General features: G+C 45.7%; 1 pseudogene; it reads left to right on the top strand.

Annotated features, from left to right (window-relative positions):
- The first annotated feature begins 5,370 nt into the window (after positions 1-5,370).
- On the top strand, positions 5,371-5,651 carry LOC105756045 (molybdopterin synthase sulfur carrier subunit-like; annotated as a pseudogene).
- The last annotated feature ends 612 nt before the right edge of the window (positions 5,652-6,263 follow it).

Here is a 6,263-nt window from a genome sequence, read left to right as displayed (position 1 = left end):
CACTGAACTACACTAAGCAGGGGAGGAAGAGGATGCCAGCTGGCAGGAACAGCATACACAGAGGCATGGAGGGGTGAAAAAGCAACAAGTGCTCAGAGAGCTTTAGGCACGTTTGTGAGGCTCCAGCACAGTGGGTCTTCAGGTGCCAGATAATGAAAGGACTTGTGTAGCAAACTAAGGAGTTTGTACTTGATCCTGGAAGTGAAGTGAGGAAGTTCTTATGGAGAGAAGAACATGAACATATTTGCATGTCAGCAAGAGTGGTTTGGAGGCAGGTGGGCTGGGGAGGAGAGAACAGAAGAGGCAGGGAGACTGGTTAGGAACTGCCCCCACTCACCTGTCAGATCCCACCAGCCTTAACCTTATTGGTACCCAAGGTCCTGGTATGGGGGGAAGTCAGAAGTCTAGACAAGCTAGGCTTGTCCCTGTGTGTCAGGGGGTGTGTTGTATGGGTAAGAGTGCTCAGTGTGTATGTCATATGTGCTTGAAGCTGCGATGTCGTTGCCCCCCACCCCTCCTATACCACTGATGCTAAAGCATCTCATTGGAAATCTTCATGGGATGGAGAGAGGTAGGGAGGGAGGGCTTTGCTGGGCTCAGACTCCCTGATGGAGACTCACAGCGAGGACATAAAAAATAACAACATTGACAACGGCTTCACTGGGTCATAAGTAGTGCACCCAGGATCAAACACCGTTATGTCCATCATCTCATCAAATCCTAACAGCCCTGTGGTCAGATGTTGAAACTGAGCTCAGAAAAGAAACCTGACCAAGATTAGAACAGGACCATACTCAGACCCAGGGCGAAGCCCATTCTCTTCCCGCCACTCCACATTTTCTCAGAGTCTGGATTTTTTTCAGAGCCTGCTTTAATCTTCCTGGGGCTTTGTGGTTGTGTGCATGTGTGCTGTGTGTGAGTACTCAGCATGGATATGTGTCCTGTGGGTGTGTGTGGTGGGTGTGAGTGCTCAGTATGTGTATGTCGTATGGGTATGTGTGGTGGGTATGAGTGCTCAGGGTGTGTGTGTCACGTGGGTGTGGGTGGTAGGTATGAGAGCTCAGTGTGTGTGTTGTGTGGAGGTGTGTGGTGAGTGTGAGTGTTCCCTGTGTATGTGTGCTGTGTGGGTATGCGTGGTGAGTACGAGTGCTCAATGTGTGTGTGTCATGTGTGTTTTGTGTGGGTGTGTGTAGTGGGTATGAATGTTCAGTGTGTGTGTTGTGTGGGTGTGTTTAGTGGGTATGAGTGCTCAGTGTGTGTGTGTGTCATGTAGGTGTGGGTGGTAGGTATGAGTGCTCAGAGTGTGTGTTGTGTGGCTGTGTGTGGTGAGTGTGAGTAGATAGCATGTATGTTGTATGGGTGTGTTGTATGGGTATGAGTGCTTAGTGTGTGTTGAGTGTGGGTGTGCAGAGTGAGTACGAGTGTTCAGTGCATGTGAGAGGGTGCGATGTATCGGTATGAGTGCTTAGTGTGTGTGTTATGTGTGGTGGATGTGAGTGCTCAGTGTGTGTGAGGGGGTGTGTTATATGGGTATGAGTGATAAGTGTGTGTGTTGTGTGTGCTAGAAGCTGTGGTGTCATTGCCCCATCTCTCCTGTACCATTGATACTGAGGTGTCTCCTTGGAAATCTTCATGGGATAAAGAGAGTTAGGGAAGAAGGGCTTTGCGGAGCTCAGGCTCCCTGATGAGGACTGGCAGCAAGGGCATTGCCTAACATTCAGTTATTCCTGTGGGGTAATAAATCAGGCTCTGCAGAAGAAGGCTGTCACCCGCCTGTCAGATCCACAGGTATAACTTCAAATAATTCTCAGACACAGGCCAATGGGAAAGAGCTCGAAGCCAGCCCTGCAAAAACCCCAGGGACAATGGGAGCCATGGCAAGAGCTTGATGCCAGGTAGAAATCGATTTTTTTTTTTACATGCACTCAAACAACTCAGTGAGGAACTAGGCACAGAGAGATGTGGAAGAATGAAAAGATAAAGATGGTAAAGAGGAAAAGACTCCTTTGACTTAACAAAGCCAGTTGCCATTGAGTTAATTCCAACTCATATCAACCTCATGAGTTTCAGAATAGAACTGTGCTCCACCAGGTTTCCAAAGGCTGATTTTTCAGAAGTAGGTCACTAGGCCTTTCTTCCAAGGCACCTCTGGATGGACTTGAACTTCCAACCTTTTGGTTAGCAGCTGAGCACATTAACCCTTTGCATTACTCAGGGACTCCTTCCTTTGACTAAAAAAACTAAACTCGTTCCCATAGAGTCAATTCCGACTCATATCGACCCTTTAGGACAGAGTAGAACCGCCCCAGAGGGTTTCCAAGGAGCAGCTGGTGGATTCAAACTGCCGAACTTTTGGTTAGCAGCCGAGCTCTTAACCTTTGACTAGGAGTTGGAAAAGCTGGGCTCAGGAGTGCCAGTTGCCACTTCCAGGCTGTGTTATCTTGGGCAAGTCCCTTCCTGTCTCTGGGCTTAAATTTTCTCAGCCAGTAAAAAGTTTGTAAATAGATTAGATTATCTTTAAACAACCTTCCAGCTCTGCCATTCTGTGCTTTTCCTTTTGATCATGCCCGGGAAATGTCAAACATTTCAAAGGACAGAGTCAATGTCTGCCAGGCATCTTTTGTCACTCTTGAGCTGGTCTTGTCTACAGTCATGTCCAGGGGATTTTCCCCAATGTATGCATTTCTAATTTCTCTGGCTCTATTTCCTTATTTGTATTGGTTGACTGTTGCAGAAACAGGGCACTGTTTTTTTAAGCAAATATGCAGTCCCATGCCAGCAGGAATATCCTGTTTACAGGAGCCTCCTTTTACAAGGTATCAACTGTTCGAAAACATTTGTGTAATTGCCATACCAGAATAGTCTCCTGATAAGCAACTATTTTTTCCTGGTAACATAATTTTCCTTACTGCAACCATATTGTAGTGTCGATGCTCTTAAAAAGCAAATCTAAGGTGATTGTCGTGCAAATCTGATTTCTTCCCCCCGCTCCCCTCATCACCTTTCCTGTGAGGTGTTCAGGGCTACTGTCTTAGTTATTTAGTGCTGCTATAACAGAAATACCACAAGTGGGGAGCCTTAGAGAACAGACATTTATTATCTCACAGTTTAGGAGGCCAGAAGTCCAAATCCAGGGCGCTGACTCCAGGGGAAGTCTCTCTCTCTGTCGGCTCTGGGGGAAAATCTTTGTCTCTCTCAGTTTTTGTTCCTTGGTTCCTTGACAATCTTCATGTGGCATCTTATCTTCTGCCATTTGTCCTTCTTTGCTTCTGTGCCTAATCTGCTCTTTTTATATCTCAAAGTTATTAGGTTTAAGACACACCGTGCACCGTATGGACTCATTAACATATCAAAGAAATCCCTATTTTCAAATGGGATTACATTCACAGGTCTAAGGGTTAGGATTCCAAAGTGTATTTTGGGGGAACACAATTCAAACTATAACAGCTACCTTGGGGCTCAAGGAAATTCTCATAATGTGGCTCTGGGTCCAGAGTCAAATGGGGCTATCCTGCTCTTCATAGCAGCAAAATCCGTAGTGGGAGTTTGCCACTGGCCAGGCTCTTTTTACACACATGCTGTCATTCCTACTCACAGGTGGACTAGAGAGAGAGAGTTGGACAGGCTGCCCAAACTGGAGGAGTCCAGCAGGCCTGGGTTTGAACCCCAAGTCAAACAAAAGTTGGGTAATGGTCCTCTGGTGGTTATGTAAAAAGAAGGCTAAGCCCTCTTCAAATTTTTGACCAAAGATGAGGGCTAATTAGACAGAATGTTCAGCAAGTGTCTTTTTCACCAATGATATGAAAGTGAAAAACCCTTAGAGTATTGTATCATACGTTTTTTAGATAAAAAGTATCATACGTGTGCTTTAGGAGGAAAAAGAAAAGGTTGCTACTCTCTGTTGTTGTTAGGTGCTGTGGAGTTGATTTTGACTCATAATGACCCTATGGGACAGTTTAACTGTCCCATAGGGTTTCCTAGGCTGTAATCTTTACAGGAACAAATTGCCAGGTCTTTCTCCTGCAGAGCTGCTGGGTAGGTTTGAACCGCCAACTTTTCGTTAAGTAGCAGATGAGTGCTTAAGCATTGTGGCACCAGGCTCCTTAATGACTCTACTTGGGTGTAAACATCTAGGAGACACACTGAAGATAGAAGCACATTCATTTGTTTAATAAGTAATTTTTAAGCATCTATTTTGTGCCAGATTAAGTGTTCAGCTGCTAACCAAGAAGTTGGTAGATCGAATTTGCCAGCCTCTCCTTGGAAACCCTATGGGGCAGTTCTACTCTGTCCTATAGGGTCGCTATGAGTCAGAATCGACTCCATGGCAACCGGTTTGGTTTTTGGTTATGTGCCAGATGTATGCTGATTAGCTCTGAATATATGCAGGTTACCACAAAAGAAAATGAGCCCGTGACACCTTAAACAGTCCACAGGAAACACAGATGCGCGGCAACCAAGAAAACAGTTGCCGACTTCCAACTACAGGAAGTAGAATTGACTGAGGGCTGGCTGCTCTGAAATCCATCACTGCGCCTCCCATGGGCTCCTCCAGCCAATGACGGAGTTTGGTAGGGATACCTGGGGAACTTCCTTCCTGAGAGATGCCGGACTCCTCTGACAGGTAATTTCGGTTGGAGGACTCCCTAACAGACTTGCTGTAACCTTCCTTAGACTGTGTGGTAGTCTTGGATGCTTCCACCCCTGCTTCCTTCCCTCTCTTCTTCACTTGTGGTCAGACTTGCATCAGTCTTTGTTCTGCCTCTTGAGGCCCCTTGGGACAACTCTATTCCCTTTCCCACTCTGGAACTCTCCCCAGCCTCCCACTCCTTCCTCCTGGTTGTCTCTCACAGGAGTTTTCTTTAATAAAAAACCCCTGTATGTTTAATCCCAAAGGAGCCCCAGTGGTGCAGTGGTTCAGTGCTTGGCTACTAACCAAAAGGTTGGCAAATTGAACTTTGAGGGAGAAAGACCTAACAATCTGCTCTCATAGATTACAGCCTAGAAAACCCTATGGGGCAGTTCTACTCTGTTACATTAGGTCACTATGGATAAGAATCAACTCAAAGACACCTAACAACAGCAACATGGTTAATCCTGTCTTAGCATCTGCTTCTTGGAGGACATAGACTAACCTAAGAAGTGACTAAGACCTAGTTCTTGGCCTCAAGGAGCTTGCAGTCTTCTCAGTGGCAGGGAGCAGAGTTCTAGAGACAGCAGTAGAGGATACTCTCAGACGGTCATGGACGATAACACTGTGCCATTTAAGGTGAGGAAAGTAGATCTGGGAAGTGATGGTAACATGGTGAATATTAAAAAACGACAATAGGCTTCCAGCTCCGGGATTCCGGGCCAGTGGGTCCCGGCGGCATGGTGCCGCAATGCCAGGTTGCAGTGTTGTATTTTGCAAAAAGGGCTGAAATACAGGAGTTCGTTCAGAGACCATTTCTGTGCCACAACAAATAAAAGCATTGCAGCTGTGGAAAGAGATAGACAGTTGACATCCTAGCTTGGCTGATGTCAGAAATCAGGTGATATTTGCTGTTCGTCAAGTATGTGTCTAGCTTGGAGATCAACTCCTCCTGGTTCAATCGGGAGATGAAATTGTCATTATTCCCACCCCCACCCCCCGCCCCAATAATGGAGGGTAATGCTTGTGAGCCGCGTGGAAAAGATATGAATGAAATTGAAGAGAAATCTAAAGATATAATAAAATTCACTGCCGAGAAGCTTTCAGTTGATGAAGTTCCACAGTTGGTGACTTCTCCACCGTTGGTGCAATATCCCTATCTGTAGGGGCTACAAGAAATAACCTGGAGGGGAAAAAAGTCATTAGCTTAGAATATAAAGCATGTCTACCAATGGCAGGACAATTTGTAGTGACATTAGGCAGAAACAGCCAGTGTTCCATAAACTCGGCTTGGTTCCGGTGTCAGAAGCCAGCATAATCGTCGCTGTGTCCACAGCCCATAGGGCTGCTTCCCTGGAAGCTGTGAGCTATGCGGTTGACAATTGAAAAGCCAAGGTGCCTATATGGAAAAAGGAAATGTACGAAGCGTCATCATTATCTTGGGAAAGAAACAAAGAACACTTTTGGGCAACCAATGATTGAATCACTTGTATTTTCAGAGCACTAAATTTTATATTTTGTGGATGTTTATTTATGATCGCATTTCGAATTTTCCTCTCAACAATTTCCTTTTGTCCCACTGGTGACAAATTTCCTTATTTGTCGCCAGTGGGACAAAAGGAAGGAAAAAAAA

This window comes from Trichechus manatus, unplaced genomic scaffold, assembly GCF_000243295.1.
Source record: "Trichechus manatus latirostris isolate Lorelei unplaced genomic scaffold, TriManLat1.0 scaffold00016, whole genome shotgun sequence".
NCBI classification, from domain to species: domain Eukaryota; kingdom Metazoa; phylum Chordata; class Mammalia; order Sirenia; family Trichechidae; genus Trichechus; species Trichechus manatus.
This window is presented reverse-complemented; position numbering and strand designations above follow the sequence as displayed.